This window comes from Pleurodeles waltl, chromosome 1_2 (assembly GCF_031143425.1).
Source record: "Pleurodeles waltl isolate 20211129_DDA chromosome 1_2, aPleWal1.hap1.20221129, whole genome shotgun sequence".
In the NCBI taxonomy this organism is placed as follows: domain Eukaryota; kingdom Metazoa; phylum Chordata; class Amphibia; order Caudata; family Salamandridae; genus Pleurodeles; species Pleurodeles waltl.
In genome coordinates, this window is record NC_090437.1 from 218,190,769 (window position 1) to 218,210,751 (window position 19,983).

Here is a 19,983-nt window from a genome sequence, read left to right on the forward strand (position 1 = left end):
CCTTGCCCCATAGTGCAAGGGTACCCACATTGGCACTAGGCTTCCAAAATTGTGCCAACACAGTTGGAAAAGACAGGAATGCACTGTATGCCATAGATGAAGCACTTTCCTGCACTTTCACTGTGATGCAGGACAGTGCAGCAAGGTGACTTGCTGCGCTGACCTGCGACAAAAGCCCATAAAAAATGGCCTAGGTTTCTTCCTTACAGAACACAACTAAAGGCCAGGCACTACAAGGGTTGGTCGCCTGTGAAGGATGGGTTGCATGACCTCCCTCAAGGTTATTCTCTGTTTTCCATATTTATATTTAAAGGAGGCTTGCTAACATGTTGGCAGCTTAGGGCCTGGAATGTGAGGTGCTGCGATTTACACCTTCTATGGTAGACCATATAACCCCTCAGGAACATGGGCTGTTTAACAACATCACATAAGGCATGGTCCCCCCAGGGATACATTTACACAAACAAATTTCAGTTTAAAGTAATCCATTTGTCAATATTTGACACTGAATTCTTACATTTGCTTCTCAATTATTAATGACCTTACCTGGCCAGGGTGTGGTATAAATACATCCTGTTATGTCATAATGACTAGCCCAAAACATTTGAGGAAACATAGTGAAATGCTGAATACTTTATTCTAAAGTGAAATGAAATAACTTAAAAAACAGATCATTTGTTCTGACAATAATGTGAAATTAAGTGATTCTGGCACAAAATATTACACAGTCCTTGTAGTCATACATTTTTGGGTGTATGCAGATGATTGTAGTGTTCATTCTAACACCGGAGGCAGTTCAGAAAGGAAAGGCTTCCTATTGCTTCATGGAGCCTTTAAACATGATATTACTGGTGAGTACTTTAATTAACATTTGTGTTTGTTACAGATCCTCCATTGTGCATTTCAGCCTTTAATCCTTTCAGGCCTTCCTAAGACAATTATAAGGGAAAGTTTGTTTATCCTAAAAAACTACACGTATATGTACATAGTTACCATGTGATTTTTGTTTAGTCAGGAAGCAATCAGCAAGTAATGTAAACATACAGTCCAAAGAAACGTTGTGCCTGATTCAGATCCTGGCGGTAAAGGTCCCGCCGCCCTTTTTTTGATGGAAAATCCATCTGCCTGATAAGTGGCCTGCCCCCCCAATTTAGATGTTGGCAGGACAATAAGCTATGGAGCTCCCAATTCCTATCGGCTATTCCAAGAATCTCCAGTTGCCTCAACAGCCGCATTAGGAAAAGGGGTTGATGACAGGACTCAAGCCAACTTCACGGGCGAGGAGATTTGGATGTGCCCTACTGCCAGGCCAACTCCGGCAGTTTACCCTTCACACCTGTGTTTGAAGATTGGAGGGGAAAGGGGCAAAAAACCTACCTTGTTCCATGTTTCCGCTTTCGTTTTGGACTGGGTACAACTGGAGATCACCTGACATCACTGATGACACTGGTTCACAGAGGACACATGACCCCGAGGTCACTGGACTCAAAGGTAGGAATACCGCATGTACTGCGCACGTTGTGTGGGCATTGCACATGAGCTTGGGACCTCTGCAGAAATATACATGCTACTGGTATCTTTTCTTAAATACTTCTGGCATGCATGTGTTGAGAACACATTTGTATCAGTGATGGTGACAGACTGGTACAAGCCACACATCGCATACATATACAATTGTTATTATGGGGTCAGTATTCATTGTCAAGTGAATGCTGGCATCACAATAACAGTGACATCACACTTGTCACATGTGTCCACATTGCAAGTGAATCTGTACCTTTGATATTTTGAGTCCAGTTGTGTATGTGAGTCTGTACTTGCATGTATGTGTGATATTGGATTGGCTGGTTGAGGTACAGGGAGCTGGAGTGGGTGATGTGGTTGCGTCAGTATATGTACCAAGTGCATACGGGTCTGATGGCTGTTGCACATCTTGGGTGAGTGTTGTGTTGCTGTGTGGAACATTCAAGTGTGTGTTTTGTGGTGGTTGTTGTGATGTGTGCAATTGTGATTTTGTGTGTTTGTGAAGATCGGTGTGTCATTTGTGTTGATTGTTGTGGTTGTGTTATTTGTGTACACATGTGTGCAGTGTTCATGGTGTGTGTATGTTGTGTCATGGATGTAGGGTAATGTGTGTTGTCTGCATGTTAACGTTGTGTTGTGATTGAATGGCAATGGATAATAGTGTGTGTGTTCTGTTCTATGTCATGAGTTATGCAGGTGGACACATATGGCTAAGGCACAGTGAGAGTTTGTGAGTCACTTACCTCTATGCAATAGCCCCTGCCATTATACAATGACCAATGGCTCCCGTGACTGTCCTCCTTCATCAGCAATCCACCACCTGTACACTGCCTGCAGGACAGTAACATCTAAGTAGGGTATAAGTAGGGTCGGCGAGAACCAGCTAGTCTGATGGCTAGGTAGAGCACTCCATTGTGGGATCTGCCGCATTACATCTAAATATGGTGGATGGAAGACTGTTGACTTGACAGTGTTTTCGAGTCCGCTGTTGTGGATTGGCAGTGATACTTCCAAGATCTACATCAGGCCCTTTATCTTTTAAATCAAACAAATCTATGATTATGCAAGAAAACACCAGGTAAGACAATACTCCTGATTACTGGCAAAGAACCGCCTGGATAAGGTAGGCTACAGTGAGTTCCAGAAAATGACTGCAAAATGATCTGTTGCTTTTGGACATATCTAATAACCGGCCTCCTCACATGCATAGACTAAATCAGCCTTGTAGTGAACCAGATATCATGCAGTATTAAAGAATCTTCCAGGCTCACCCTAATGATGCTTTGCATTACTTTTTGTTTTGAATACACATTGTTAGTCCTCTATATGTCCATTAGAACTCTGTGGTGCTGCAGCTGATTATTAATGTGTTAATTGACAGACTGGTGTTGGAAGTATATTTCACTCTGCATGTCAGAATGTTTTACTGAAATGGGTGAGGGAAATATATTAAAACTCATTTTAGTTTTCTAGAGCAGTGATCATAATTTCTATGACAAAAAGAAATGCCTGAATTTGTCCTTTTACTGTAGTCTCATAGGAAATTCCTTTCAGTTTACAGCTATGACTCCATCAAGATGGTATTCATGTGTGCCATAATTTTGTCATAAATTCAGAATGCTAGCAATATAGGTTTTCATTAGAACTCTGAAGTGAAGCAAAAGTTAATTACTATGGAGTTGATTGACATATTGCTGCTGGAGTTGGTAGTACATGTTTCTCTCTGAATTTCAGAATGTTTTACTGACATTGACTGTTGTGTATCATGGGGTATATTGCCCAGGTCTACAGGTTTGAATTCCTAACCCATGGGTGTAAGGACTTAGTTCAGTACACCATCACTGAGTAAGGATGTCCAGGTTACTGCAGCTACACACAACCCACTAAGCATTTCTGCAGGCATAGTACCAGTGCCTTCTGGGCTACTACCAGTCCCTTAACGGATGCAGTGGTAATTCAAGTCCACGTTTGTTCTTAGAATAGTACTCTCAAATATAGCATTAAGAACGATACTAAAAATGTAAAAGCTTGTATATCTCAACTGTTTCATTCTGTTGCTTAGTGCATGAATAATAACCATGTTCCTAGAGGCTACCACACTATAGTTACTTCTATGCGGTACACTAAGAAAACAAGGAATAGCTAACTTGCCTCTAGAGTTTCTTGGGGCCCTGAGCACTTCATACATTTTCAGCCAATCATCTGTGTTTATTGGACTTCAGCCAGGAGAGAGCAGGGCTCAGCTCATCTCATCAAAGGACTATTAGCATAAGATTGGATGATCCAACAGTATGACAGGATCTATTGTGATAACGTGGTGTGAAGGCCTCTCAAATTCATTAGTTAATACAAGGTCTTTATTAGGATATTGACCATTGACATTTAGCCTGGATTACAAATTCAAAGATACAACTGGTTAAAATCAACAATATGAAAATATGTCAGCTCAGGCCACATGCCTATGTTACAGAACTACTGTTAAGTTCAACCATGAAATGTACATATTAAGTGGTTTGTGGCAGAGTCATGTCACCTGATATAATAACAAATCAATATTGAGATGCAATTAAACTTTCACAAGTTCTGCAAAAGATGACAACATGCTGAATGTGGACAAAGGCAGGCAGACTAAGTTAACATTTTCAAAATGGAGTCATGACTGGATGAGGACGATATTTCAGTGCTCACAAAAACAGAGTCCTCATTTTAGCTTTCAAGATCACTAAACTTAATTTGTACAACAAAAATAACCTGTCATTTTGTTCTTCAATGCAATCTCCTCTATTGGAAATGCTGTCAGTTTTACATCTTTGATTGCATCAAGATCACAATCAGGTATGCCACACATTTGTCATGAATTCAGAAAGTTACCAATCTATTTGCTCATTATAAGCCTTTGGAAATCTTCAGTTGGTCACTAAGGAGTTAGCGGATAGACTGCTGTTGGTGTTGAAAGTGCATGTTTCAGTCTACATGTCAGGATGTTTTACAAGCGTGGATCAGTATGATATTTTAGAGCTCACACAAAATGTGTCCTCCTTCTAGCTTTTCAAAGCATGAGCCATATTTTCTATGATTAAAAAGTCCCTCTTTTTTTGGTAATTTCTAAAGAAAATGCCTTAAGCGTTGATCAGTAGTGGCTGGTGATCTTTTAAAGGGGTGAGGCACAAAACTTGCCTGAGTCACAGTGAGTAAGTGAAGTGAAGAACATGGGATCAAGTAGTGCACTGTAAAGCTAAACGTTCACTTACATTTGCTTTACAAAACCCATAGGTTCTGAAAGGGAACTTATTAAATATTTAAGTATTTTTGTGATTTTTGTGGTACATTAAGCCAATGAAATCTGAAACTTTCCATTAGATAACTCCTTTTTTTTCAGAATGTTCTCTGGGTACCCCTACATGACCTCCATTTACCTCCATTGTCCCAGGTCCAACATTTTGTCATTGTCCCCCCCCCCCCCACATGCTATTGATGGCCCCTTAGGCAAACTTTGTGCACATTATGCCATTGTCAGGATTGTGTCATTAGTAACGTGACTATGCCATGAATGAACCTTATGTAAAAAAATATTACCTATTATATGGGTCAACATTTTGTCATGCTTGCTCCCCTACCATATGCTACTGTTGGTCTCTCCTATTTTCTTCAGTATGCTAGAAACAGCATTGTTTTCTTGGGTGTTCTTGTGCCACATATTACTTCTAGTGTGCCAGTGCCAATATATTACTCTGGTTGCCCTTTATACCACATATTACTTCTAGGACATCATTGGCAGTACATTGTCACAGATGTCTACCATTCAACAGTTTCCTCCATCATGCAGTATCAGGATGTTTTTGCATGGGTGCTTCTGTAATCCAAGAATTATATTCAGCATGCCCAAGCCAACTGCAGACTCACAAACATAACACCATATTCTCACTTCCTTTAATTACATTCACTCACAGTCATTCTCATGCACTCACTTATTGACTCACTCATACTTACACTCACTTGCACTCACTTATTGTCCACATTCAGTCAGTCTCTTACCTCTCACTCATACTCATACTCAGTTGCACTCACTGTTACACATTCAGACTGTTTCTCAATGGCTCCAGATCACCCATTCTTACTCAGTTACTTACACTCCTTGACACTCACTTTACTCATCATTCTTACTATCACTTACAGCCACCCTTTTACTCACTCTTTCACTCACATTCATTAGCACTCACTCACTTTAACCCACACATACAGACCCACACACCCATACATACACAGCCTTTCTCTCTAACAAACACACTTTCACCCCAAAGCATATTACATACAATCAAAAGCATTTTTGTTTGATGGGGGAGTGGCCAGCCACCAATAGAATAGGTAGCACTGAGCGGCGGTCTGGCTGGCTGTGCACTATACAGCACCATCCTGGACAAATAGAGGGGTCTTGAAGCCACTAGGAACCCGCAATGAGTTGAGGGACAAGGTAGGGTGCAGTGAGCACTGCACCTACCCTGCATGTCCTCTTAAATGCCCCAAACTAACATTTGGCGAGACGCGGCCCCTCCAACAAAATGGCAGCCATTTCTGCATGCTAACCAGATGGACCCAGAAACAGCCCAAAGCCAGAAGGAAAAGTGAACAGTGGGCCTTCCCTTTGTCCCCCCCACTGGACGTGGTCCCTGGGTCCTGGAGATGATTGACCCAGCCCCCCATCCTCATTCTTGGTGGGTCCTAAAGTCTGTGAAGAACTACAGCTTCACCTTGGAGGCAGTCAGTGAAGAGCATGAGGTGCCCAGCTAGAATGGCACACAAGGAGCAGGGAATACAAGAAGGCAGATAGTGAGTGAGTGTGCGAGGGAATGTCTTCCCCTCTCCTCAAACTTGGGCAGAGTCATACAGCAGTGAGCTCATGGGCAGCGATAAGAGGCCCCGTGTAGAGTTCTGAGGGCTCATCATGATGGCTTTTGAATTACCAGGGGGCTGTTGCAGAGCCCCCCAGCTGCTAGAGGTGATCGCTGGACCCTAGGGATGGAAGACCCTGGTCTCCGCTTGCCCCTCTATGGGTGGGACCTGTACTCTGCAAGGAGTCAAGGCATTGCCTGGTAGGTTGCCGGTGGAGAGAGTGAGGCACCTGGCTGGAAGCCTAGTCTCTAAGTGTGAGGCTTGACTTGCTGCCAGCCGGCCTGGGGACTGAAGACCAGCCCCAGGCCCAGAACGGAAAACAAGGAGAGGGTCACATGTGAAGGCTGATGGTGAATGAGAGTGTGGCCACATGTCTTCCCCTCCTCTCACACTTGGGCAGAACAATACAGAAATGGACTCACAGACTGCTGGGTATTGAGCGCTCTCCTTGCTGACTTTCTATTTGGGAAGCTGAATACTGCATGGGCCTACTGTAAATGGACATTACGCCTCCAGTGGAATGCTAATTACCTTAGGGGACCATGCGGACTGCCTGTGGCCAGAAGGGACCTTCTTTACATTGCTAGGCCTCCCTCTAGAGATCAACAATTGAGGGATCGCAGGCTCCGTGGAGGAGCGGTGTGAGAAGTGGCTCATGGGTTCCCAGGAGACTTCTGGCCTTGAATACCTGCAGTGCAATGAGGCTCTCTCCCGAGGTCTGCAATTACTCCATTGTTGCGCCACCACCTGCTGATAGTCTGCATAGTAACGATAATGTGGACAACTGCTGGAACTGTGGACATTAGAAGACAGTGGTCTGCACACTCGGTTACTTTTGGTAAGTATTCTGTGCTGCCATCTCCCAACTGAGTTAGCATAGACTAAATGAGAACATCCCCTAAGCAGCGCTACCATAACAAAGTATTGTGCTTCGTCTCTCCCTGTGGAGGACTGGCCATTTGGACATGGGAAATTGGTGAAGACTACAGGGTGCCTTTGCTCATGATGTTGATCTGCTGCCTTGAGTCACATTCTGATTCCCTCCCACAGATACAACAGAGTCTGCAGCAGGGCAGATCACGTGCTGGGGGCCCCACCCGCTGAATGTGGGTCAAGATTGCATGGACCACCTCTGATCCTGGTGACCTCTGACCAAGTGTTTACGTCCATTGCTGAGAAGATCTCACTGGTCTCTTGAGCAACTCCCCAGATTGCCTGGGTGGCAGGGTACAACATACCCCAAAGATATCTCCTATTATGATAGGGAAGTCTACACGCAAAAGAGACCAAGATGGGGGGAACACCTTGCAGGATGCGAATGACCCAGCCATAGGCACAAAAGGTGGCTATGTCAACATACAGGGGATGCCATATGGCCATACCCTACAAGACATCTTGCTGGCAATCACAGCCTCGCACGAGGTGCTAGAAATGAAAATAGGTCCCATGGGTATGGATCTTGGCCTACTGGGGGATGACCACAGGCTCCTGTCTGAAAGAGTCAGTGCAACCAACAGAGACCTTGCAGGCCTCTTCCAGTGATGGATTAGCTTCTCAGGATGTCAAGATGAGGACACTGGACTCAAGAGCTGAAGATGGCAAAAACTGATTGAGCCACAACAATATACATGGTGTGGGCCTACCAGAAAGAGTCAAAGAGAACAACATGGTGGCTTACATGGAGAGGTGACTACGTGAGGAAGTGGCCACAAAGGGATGTTGGCATTTTATGCACATGAACGTGTCAACACAGTATCTGTGAGGCCCACGGAGGTGCCCCGCACCTAGGAAGTGACCTGAATTTTATGTTATAAAGATTGCAACCATATATTGTGCCAAGCCCGACTAAGAGGCAACCTAATGATCGAGAATAGTGGGGTGATGATATTCTCAGACTTTTCCTTTGATGTACAATGACAGCGCTTTTCTCTCTTGGATACAAAGAAGAAGCTCCGAGACCTAGGCATTTCCTATGCCATGTAGTTTCCGGCCCGCTTAATACTGTTGTCATCAGAGGACCTCAAGATTCTCCCAACCATTCAGGAGGTATGAAAATGGATAGACCAACAACCCCTAGCAGGACCTAACCGGGGGCACAGAAGACCGCAGCAGCGCATATCCTGATGTTGCCACTGGTGGGTGTCTGGCAGATTGGTGCCCCCATCCAGAACTGAGGTTTAACACGAATGACAGGAAGGTGATGATGGTGATCATGTCATTGAGTGGAGGCGGATCCAACCCTTTATCGCCATGAGGTGGAAAGGGAACTCAGACCATGACTCCTCCAGATTCAGAACCTTGAGTATGGAGCTGCCTGGCGTCATCCCCAGAATGGCAGATTAAATAATTTGAACAATAACCCTGTCAACATGATAAATTATGGCGTGCTGGGTGGGGGGAAGAGTAGGGGCGAATTCTGAACTTCACTGCAGCTAGACCCCAGTGATACAGTTATAGATGCTGTTGGTGCACCACCACCAGGGGAGTGGATCCTGGTTGGCACTACCAACGTTTACCACCTTGCAGGTACACCTGTAGGACTTTTTGTTCTGGTTAGTTGTTTGAATGGGGGGTACAGACCTTGTTGCACTGGGGAGTGAGAGCTGAGGTTTTTAATATTTTGCTACTGCCAGGGCCCCAGAATTTTGAGACCTAGCACACAGACAGAGGCAGCCCTACATGGGGTCTCTGTAAGGGGCTTTCCTGCTATAGCAAGTGCGAGAAGTGGTGGTGTTACTAAAGGAACAATCAAATGGCAGTTCACTTGACCTTTACACTCCTGTCCTGGAATGTAAGGGGGATGCAGTCAATGACAAAGCACTAAAAGGTATTTTCATACTTGAATAGGAGATGGGTTCACACAGCACTATTGCAGGAGAAACACCTCACAGCTAAAGAAGGGGCTGCTCTACGGCACAGGTGGTGATGGCAAACATTTTACACAACATACTTATGCCCAGGAATCCTAATCTGGATTAGAGCAGGTGTTCCCTTCCAGCACACAGGGGTCATTATTGACATGGAAGGCTGGTACATAGCTATGGGGGGCAGAGATGACGAATGGGAAATTAACATCTTGAATGTTGGGGGACCTAACTCTGACCAGGACACTTTCATTACGAGACTTTCAACTACTCTGGCCCTCAAATTGATACACCCCACTATACTTGGAAGAGAGTAATAGGTGTGGCAGATCTGTTAATGGATCGATCTAACACCCCCTACAGGACTCCCGAAGAATACCACATGGCTCGGGCCTTTGCAGGCTGGCAATGGAGATGGGTGCTCCTTGACAACTGGAGGAGACTGTATCACCAGGCCTGTGACCCATGACTACTCCTTCTTCTCCAAATTACACAACTTGCTCATCCGGCTTGATACCTTCCTATGTACCCCAGACCTGCATACTTTAGTGCTTGAATTTGAATACTCAGCCCTCACCATCTACGATCCTAACCCAGCTCTATTTTAGATACGGCAGGAGCATTTCAGATCCACAATACCCACCTGGACATTGAAACCTGAGTTTCTTCAAGATCAAGTGAATTGAGAGTCAATTAGGGACAAGATACTGCATTACTTTGAGGATAATGCTGGTACAGCCTTCTTGCCTCTGGCCAAATGAGAAACATTTAAGCTAGTGCTCAGGAGTCAGTGCATGGCAGAAACCATGGAAGTCCAAAAGACATTGGTGAGGGAGGTTCTCAAGGCAAAGCAGGAACAGCAGGATGTGGAGCGCCGGAGACCAGGGCACCCCGCACTGCAACAAGCACTGTTGGGTGTTTTGATAAGAAAAGGTATATGGAGAAGGCCCACACTGAGTGTGATCGCTTGGGGATCTTGCTGGCCTTGCTAGCAAACCCCACAAAGAGGGGCTTGGCAATAGTAGAAATTACATCAGAGGATGGCACTAGACTGTATACCCAGATCAACATTATTTGTCAATTTTTTCAGTACTACTGTGAGCTCTGATGCCTCTCTTAAGGCTCACTGAGGAAAAGGCCAAACAACTCGTCAGGGACATTACCCTGCAGGGGGTCAAGACTGTCCAGAAGTAAAAGAGCAGGAACAGACAGCTTTCTGGTGGAGTTCTACCATACCTATGCTGAGGAATTAGACCCTAGATTAGTGGAACTTTAGAAGGCGGCTAGGACTCTGAGAGGTCTCTTATCATCTACGCTAGGAGCCTTTGTGGTACTGCTACTTAAACCTGAGAAACTCTCAACAGACTGCATGGCCTACCGACCATTGTCGATGTTGAACACAACTCTAAGATATTGAGTAGGATCCTGGCCACCACACTACTACCAATGATGACCAAAGTAATACATACAGTTCATCCTTGATAGAAACACAGTTTTGACTCCTGTCTATTTTGACAGCCACCTCCTACAATTAGGAGAGGGCAGCTGTACTACCTGAAGATATTGAAAAGGCCTTCAACAGCCTAGAGTGGAGGTTTCTCTACAAAGTGACAACACACATGCATTTAGGAAGAGGCTTTATAGCATGAACTCAACTGCTTTATGCTGACTCTATGGCCAGAGCTCACACAGGTCAATATATCTTGGACAGCTGTAAAGCCAGCCGGAGGACGAGACAGGGGTGTCCCATCGCCCCCTGCTTTTTGTGCTGGCCATGAACCCTTGACCAGCCTAGCCCGAATGGGTACTTATATCAGGGGTTTGCAGTTTGGGTTGACCCCACAACACATAGGCCCTCATTATAACATTGGCAGTAAAAACCACCTACCGCTGCGGCGACGGCTGCCAAAAGATCATTGCCGCGGCTACCAGCCGTCTGCTATATTATGACCAGATTTCCAGCACACGAAGGGCAGAAATCCGGCTGTAGCCATACTGGGGGATAGCGATAAGGTGGCACTGCTACCACCACCAGCCCCATGCCAGTAGACACCCGCCAGCCATATTATGACAAATAATACAGCCTGGCAGTGATCTGCTGGGGGGCACTGCTGGCGGTAGCAGCGCCCCGTCCCGTCTCCTGCCGAAGACCCCCTGGATCCAGGTAAGTCGGGTCTCCAACAAGGGTGGGGGGTGTTGTGTGTATGTGTGGGGGTGTGTGCATGTATGTGTGTGCGTGATTGCGGGTGTGTGTTGATTGTTGATTGCGTGCATGAATGCATGGAAGTGTGAGTGCATGTATGTATATAAATCGTAATGTGTGTCTGCGTGTATGTTTTGAAATGTATGCAAATGTGTGTGTGATTTCATGTATGCATGCGTGCATGTATGTGTGAAGGAGTGTGTGTCTGCGTGTGTGTGTGTGAATGGGGGCATGGATGTAGGGGGCAGGGTGTGTTTGGAGATGTAGGGGAGGGTGGGGGGGTGTTTTGAGAGGTGGGGGGTGGGGACCTCCTATCAGTGACAGGGAAGGGATTCCCTGTCACTGATAGGTACTACCGCCATGGTTTTCGTAGCATTACAAATGCCACGAAAACCATGACAGTAGGTGGGGTCATAATCCGGCAGGTGGGACAATGGCAGCCACAGGCCTGGAGATGGTTATCTCCAGCGCGGCAGCTGCTACCACCATGGCGGTCAGAGTGGTAAATTAGCAAACTCGCCAATGTCATAATGTGGCAGTAAGTACCGGCAGCCTGTTGGCGGTACTACCGCCACATTATCGCCGACCACCAGGGTCATAATGACCTCCACAGTGTTCTATGTGGACAACTTACTGCTCTTCCTCAGAGACACATAAGTAGACTTTGAAGGGGCTAGGAAATTGTTGCACAACTTTGGAACACTATCAGGCCTAACAAACAAGAGATTATTCCAAACAAAGGAGAGTTGTTATCCACTGGAGGGTCTGGGGGACTTGCAATGGGAACCTCAATGCCTGTCTTATATTGGAGTCACAGTATTCCATGACTTGACTGAAATATTAGAGGGTAATCTGGGTTTAGCAGTAAGAAAACTAAAGACAAATATAGAACTTGGGAAGTCGCCACCTTTGACAGTGACAGGAAGCATAGCTCTATTGAAAATGATAGGTACTTGCTGTACTTCTTTGCTCCACTCCCCATCTGGGTCACTCGGACTCTGTTCTGGAGGCTGGACTCCTTGATTACTGTGTTCATTTGGGGGAGTGGCCACAGACGGGTAACCTTGACAATGTTACAAAGCCCGACCGTCCCTGATCCAACTAGCCTCAATAGGGTACTACTGAGAGCTCTGTGTCCCATGATGGGTAGACCGAGAGTTTGTGGTTATGCAGAAGTATTGGATCAGATGTCTCCGGAAGACATGAACCTGTGTCCCTTATTCTGCTGGACTGCCAATGAAAATGCTGACTGTCCTACCTCATGGCGGTTCCTGGGTTGGAATTCAGGAGTGGAAAGAAGCAAGTGCGAATAAAGCTGGGGATTGGTTCTGTGAGGCAGAACTGCTGACATTTGAGGATTTGCGTGGGTGCTACGGACTCCCACAGAGTCATTTCTTATTGCACTAAAGGGTGAAAGTTCCTTTTGCAGGCATTGTAAGACGAGATCTGCTGAATCTCAGCACATCAGGTCTTGCCAGTACGTGGCGTTAGCCTCAAGCACCAATAAGGCAGTCACATGTCTTTATAGGGCAATACAAGAAGATATCCCCCAACCACTAGAGAAACTGAAGGCCCAATGAAAAGAGAACTTGGAGCTCCCCACTGCAGACAGGGATTGGGAGACGATCCTAGATAGAATTCTCAGAGTGGCTCGGATCACTAGGTTCAAATTGATACATTTCTACATTTTGTATAGCATACCTCACACCGGGCCATATTAAAAAATATTTTCTAGTTTGTCCTAGATGTGGTGCAGTGGGAGCTGAGTACCTGTCCCACATTGAGATGAAGTGGTTGGAGTGCTTGCAGAGGACATTGAGAAATATATCTCTGTCTCTCTGGGGCACTGCTTATCACATTGATTCCCTCATATATCCAGGAGCAGGACTAATAGCAGGTTCCAAGACTTAGTGCTAGTACTAGCTAAGCGAGAAATCACGAGACACTGGAAAGCCCCAGGGAGCCCACGAGTGGCTTCATGGCATAGAGAACAGGAGAAATGAGTGGGATATGAGGAAGCAGTGCTACTTAGAGAAGAGCAGGGGGGCATAGAGGAATACTTGAAACTTGAATCGCCCGGGCCTGGGAGACCATACCGGAAAGCCTAAAGAATGCAGACCCTACACCCACAAGATCCTAGATTGTGGATTGCATGCATCGATAATCCCCCAAGAGAGTGACCCACATTAGAGACTTTGAAACCACGGTTCACACTTAGTTACAAGCAGGACCCCACCTGATTGCCCCTCAGGTTATTTCCTCTGATGTGAGCTAGAAGCAGACTGTGTAGTAATCACACACAGACTGACAATCATCCTATGGTCTCAACTATTGGGGGGGGGGGGGGGGGTAGGATGGGTTCCCTGAGAAAATGGTGTACCCTTTTCTTCCTTCCTTTCCCATGCTCTGTATCTTCGCTCTACTACTCACTTTTCCAGGTGTGTAGCATTATCTGATGCTTTAGAGAGAAAAAAGATGTATACTGTTGACTTTAGAATAATTCCAAAATGCTTCTCATGGGAACTGCAAGGTAATGTGTTTTGAATACAAAACCTATTAAAATCTGATTACGAAAAACATTTTCTTTTAATGTACCTCAGTTGCCAGCCAATGCTCCATCCCCATCTCCTGGTGCTTCATTAGGGTCGAGCCTGCGTCGCATGAGCTTGCGCATGCATTTCCCTTGTGAGACGCTTTAGTAGATAGGAAAGGGCTCGGAGCCCCGTCCATGTTATGTCAGTGTCTTTCATTGGTTCATGGGTTTGCCTTTCAAAATCTGCTTGCTTTCATTAGTGGAAGGCACACATACGTCATGCCTTTTCCGGTGGTTAGCCCTCATCGAGCGCAGCAGGCAAGTACTGAAAACATGCGAGGCTCGCTGTTTCCCGTCAGGTTTGTGGACTACTTTTTATCTTTTTTTCACAGCGCGATCTCGCTTGGCAGAAGTCCAGCGCTTTGCATGACATCGACCCTGTTACATAGTTAATTGCACTTTTGCCGGTATAATTGCACTTTTGCCTAACTGCACTTTTGCCAATAGGTTTCACTTCGGGTGAACTATAGCAGCGCAATCGCGCTTTTTTTGCTTTTTTTTTTCTACCTGCATGCTGTCTTCAACTGTCCGTACGAGTGAACTGTAGCAGCCCGATCGCGCTCTTTTGTTCTATTTGATGTGGCAAGAAAAGTCCAGTTGGGAGTTTACAACTGCTAATAGCTGTAACTCGGAGAAATGCGAGACCCTTCTGAATTGCAAATGCTTGTGTTTTTTTAAACGAACAGTGAATAATATGCTATTATGCACTATGACTATTATAGCAGTGCTCTAGGCACTGATTCTGCCTCCTCTGAGGACAGGAGTCAGAAAGGCAGTGTTTGGGCGTGCAAAGGGCCAAAGGTCTCAGTTGTGCCCTCGGGAGAAATGATATGGCTTCAGAAGTAAATATAGTTTCAACTATATTGGTAATTTTGTCCTTGTAATCTATGCTTTAGGGAAACGACCCGCAGACAAATGGTGTCTTGAGCATTGTGTCTCCAAAAGAGGAGATTAACTCAGACGGATGTAGGCCACGGAGCTGCAGTTATCAATAGCCCTACTGCTAAGACGCCGTGTACTTTAACGGATAATGTAATCATTTGCATGGCGTAGACAGGCGTAATAAGTTCCTCAAAGAAATAATGTGGACTTTAACAAAATCTGTTTGCAGTAGCAAATGCCACACTCTTGGTACAAAATGAAACTGCTATAAAAACTACGACTAAAATGAATGACAAGTTGGAGCTTGTGTATTTTAATGTTAATGCAGAGTATTATCAGTGCTAGTGTTTTCAGAGAGAGCGAGCAAAGAACACATCTATTGTGTGCGTGTATCCAGGCGTTTGGAATTGGACTGCAAGTCACCTGTTTCTGGACTTACCTAAATAAACAGTATGATTAGAACACATATGCCTTTGACAGCAATTTACAAAGAAATGACTCAGCATGGCGCTGCAAGCCAGCTTGCTGCGCTGTGTCATTCTGAAAGTGGAGGGATGCATCGTATTTACAGGAATACAACGCATCCCTTTAGTTTTCTCAGTGCTGGCACACAAACTGCTGCCTAGTGCCAAAGTAGGCCCTCTTGCACCATGGTGCAAGGGTGCCTGCATTGCATGAATGATTGTTTATGCGCAGGGAGGGACACCTTCCTGCAAATAAACAATCATTAACGAAGCACTCATAGAAAGAGGAATAAACCATGAGAAAAAGGGGCTTATTCACAAGCCCCACGTCGTACGGTACAAAATACCTCAAATTTCTGTCCTTTTCCCCTGCGCTGGCATTAAAAGCTGCCTAGCTCCAACACAGACGCAAAGGTCCCTGCATTACAGGGAGCTTTTGTATATATGCTGGAAGGTGACCCTTCCTGCACATAAACAATCGATAATAGTGATTTTTTACTTCTACGTGTGCTGCAGAATGTAGACAATGTAAACAATCATTAATGGTGTTTTCCTTTTCTCTATGAGTGCAGCACACATATAAAAAAAAGCAAGAACAAGGAGAAATAAAAGTGTTTCTCCTCATTGCGCCACTCTATCGCCATCCCTGGGATGGTGTTAGTTTTTGGCTCTGCCTCAGATTTACAATTCTCGAAAATCTGGGGCAGTCTCAAAAGTAATGGGTGTTGCATGGAAACACCCACAGCAACACCTATTACATGTCCCTCTGCCACAGAAAACTCAGTCATAAGGCCCATATTTACTAGGCGGCGTTAAGCCATGCAAAGTGGTTAGTGCCGCCTTGTAAATGTAAAATTGGTACATCACCACCGCAGCTTCACTGAAATTGATTCTCTGGTGCCGCTAGGGGCATGTAAATAAGCCCCATGTTGTTATTTCTTCCCACTGTGCCACTTTAACACCACCGCTGAGGTGGCGTAGGAATCTGATGCATTTCCAGCCTTGTAAATTTGGGAATGCGTAAGATTCTGTCAGCTTCCATGGATGTTGCTGGGACCACCCATAGCAACACCCCTTTCATGTAGAGTTATGTGTGAAAGGGGGCCATATTTAAAAGACCATGAAAAGTCAAGCAAGGTGGCTTTGCGTGGCCTTGTAACTATGGGCCGCCACACTGCACCACCACAAACAAAAATGCTCCGGTGGCACATTGTGCCACTAGGGCCTTGTAAATGAGGCCTCTAGATTCTTGTCCAGTCTGGGCTCGTCGTTATACCATTTGAAACTGGACAGGAAAAGTACTGGTATACTCATTTTGCATTCCCGTCATGTCTGGGATAGTGAGGTCCATATTTATACTTTTTGACGCAAAACTGCGCCAACGCAGTTTTGCGTAAAAAAAATTAGCGCCGGCTAACGCCATTCTGAAGCACCATGCGGGCACCGTATTTATTGAATGACGTTAGCCGGCGTTAGCCGCCGGCGCCATCTGGTGTGCGTTAAAAAAAACAACGTACACCAGGTAGCGCAGGCGTAGGGGGATATGGAGCTTGGGCGTCAAGAAATGGGTCAAGTCAGGTTGAGGCCATTTTTTCGCCTCAACCCGATTTGCGCCATTTTTTTTCACTCCCAACCCCCATAGAAATGACTCCTGTCTTAGCAAAGACAGGAGTCATGCCCCCTTGCCCAATGGCCATGCCCAGGGGACTTCTGTCCCCTGGGCATGGTCATTGGGCATAGTGGCATGTAGGGGGGCACAAATCAGGCCCCCCTATGCCACAAAAAAAAAAAAAAAAAACACTTACCTGAACTTACCTTAATGTCCCTGGGATGGGTCCCTCCAGCCTTGGGTGTCCTCCTGGGGTGGGCATGGGTGACAGGGGGTGTCCCTGGGGGCATGGGGGGGCACCTCTGGGCTCCTTCAGAGCCCACAGGTCCCATAACGCCTGCCTTTTGCAGGCGCTAAAAAACGGCGCAAAAGCGGGCGTACGTAATTTTTTTTGACCCGCCCACTCCCGGGTGTGATTTTTGCCCGGGAGTATAAATCCCACGCACATGCCTCGGAGTCGATTTTTTAGACGGGAACGCCTACCTTGCATGTAATTAACGCAAAGTAGGTGTCCACGCTAAAAAATGACGCTAACTCCATGGACTTTGGCGCTAGACGCGTGTAACGCCAAAGTATAAATATGGAGTTAGTTTTGCGTCGAAATTGCGTAAAAAAAAACGACGCAATTTCGGCGCAAACGGAGTATAAATATGCCCCTGAGTGTTGAATGTGCAGCTGCTAACACTCAGTTTACTGTTTGTAGCCAAACTAATTGCTAATTTCACCTTCCTCCATTTGTCACAGGGTATGGTGGTGATTAGTAAAGCTTGATATCCCAACCTCACCCTTTGAGAAGCTATGAAAGGGTGGGATGCGACCTGGTTCCCACACAGTGATTAGTATTCAGCCCAAGCATTACAGGGCTTAAACCTGAAACACCTGGGGCTCACTCTGCCTACAACCCTGACTATGGGTGGTCAATCTGCTAGGAGGGACAGCATTTTGCTGGGCTTCTGACATCACAGGCCTCAGCTGTGATATAGTCAGCCCACCAAGCACTAAATGACAGCTCAGCAGGATGCAGGGCATCTTTAAGAAGGGAGTAAAATAGCGGCTTGTCCTCTCAACCGAATAGACCTGAACCATAGAGACATCTTTTACTATTTATGATTGTTAACAAACTATAAACCAAAAAAGAAGTCAGAAAAAGCAGTAATAGAAGAACCCTGGCACTAGACTTTAGGAGCCGCACATAGCCTTGATTTTACCAAGATGGTGTTCAGGTTTTCCACAAATTGTCATTAATACAGAATGTTAGTGCTCTAGTTGTTCATTACAACACTATTGGAAGCTGCAAAAGAAGCCTGGGGAATAAACCAACAGGCTGCTCCTTCTCTGGAAGTTACGTGATTTACTCAGAATATCACACCTTACTATGTCATTATCAAGGAAGATAGCACAAACCTATAGAAAAAGGACTCACATTGTATCTTCTGGAGCATATTCCATAATCTGGAAAATCAGAGAAAAGAGTTTTCTCTCAACCATTGTTATTCAAATTCTAGCAGGGTAAAATCACCATGGAAAACACAATTCCTAAAATTAGTATGGTGGCATCAACAAATTATTTATATTGTGACTAATGTCTGTTCTCTCCTTGTATATGTGCTCCTTTTGTGACTCCCATAATCTGGAATTCACTATGGTGCATTTCAGTGGGTCCATGTGTGTGACAACTAGACTGATTGCAGAAGCCCCCTAACTTTTGCCCCCATTTTTTACTTTTTGTTGGTGTTCTCCTTACTCTTGTGGTGCCCTGAGTACTGCTAACCAGTACCAGGGACTGTGCTCTGTGTAAAATGAGTATGCAAATTAGGTTAATTATAATTGGCAGTATCAACCTACCTATAAGTCTCTAGTACATGTAGGGTTAGGGACCCCAGCATAGGTAGTTCCCCCATAGGTGCACTGTTGAGGAGCCCAGGGTCATTTTAAAGGCAGGCCTGTCTTGCTGGCTGCTTTTAAATTAAAGTTACATGCAAATTCGACTTTGGAATTAAAAGTACTCCCAAAGTCTTAAACTACCCTATTTTTACATATAGGTTACCCCTAAAGTGGGCCCTAGGTTCCCCCGGGGTTGAGTGCAGTGTACCTATAAGCAGGGACATTATAAAATATGTTCTGTAAGTCTCAGTGAGGAAAAATAGGCATATTTGTTTTTCCCTCCATGTAGTGCATAAACTCTGTAGGCTAAAATGGAGAGATTTTATTTTCATTAATACAGTCCCCAAAGGATCTAGAACAACTTGCCATTGTTGGACGTAATATAGCTAGTTCAGGGAAAGAGTTTTAGAACACTTCCTAAAAGTTACCAGTTTCAGCTCTGATTGGACAGCCTCTGGCAGCTTGGCCAGGCTGCGTGGATGAGGTGGTCGGGCTGAACAGAAAGGAAGTGCCTGGGAGAGGAGAACCACCTAAGCATGGTGAAACAGGATGGGGGAAGAGTAGCCAAGCTGGTCTTCAAAGGAGAGAAGGACATTTGGAGCAGCTCAAGACCTCCCCCATTTCCTGAAAACCCAGACCACCATGTGCCCTCGTGATTAGAACAGGAAAGGGCAGGAGAGGGGTGTTTTAAAGATTTTTAGTAACACCAGTGGGTGGGATCACCCAGACCTGACCTCCAAAATTCAGTTTCTGTCATTTTGGATTTTAAAAGATTATTGCACCTTGGGTTTGATGTATCCCACATTTCCCAGAAAGGGGTCATCCAAGGGGGTTGTGGCATGCCTGTGATTGGACAGTTGTCCCCCCTTCTTTCCACCCCAGAAGCAAGGATAAATATGGCAGAGCTGCATCCACACCTTGGATCCCTACAAGGAACAACAACAGAAGAAGAAGGGCTGCCCTGCTGGACCCCTGACCTGCACCTGGACACTGCACTCTGAAGGACTACACCAGCTGCACACTTGGGCATCACCACTAAAAGGACTTTGCCTGTCTTCAACTGGTTCAAG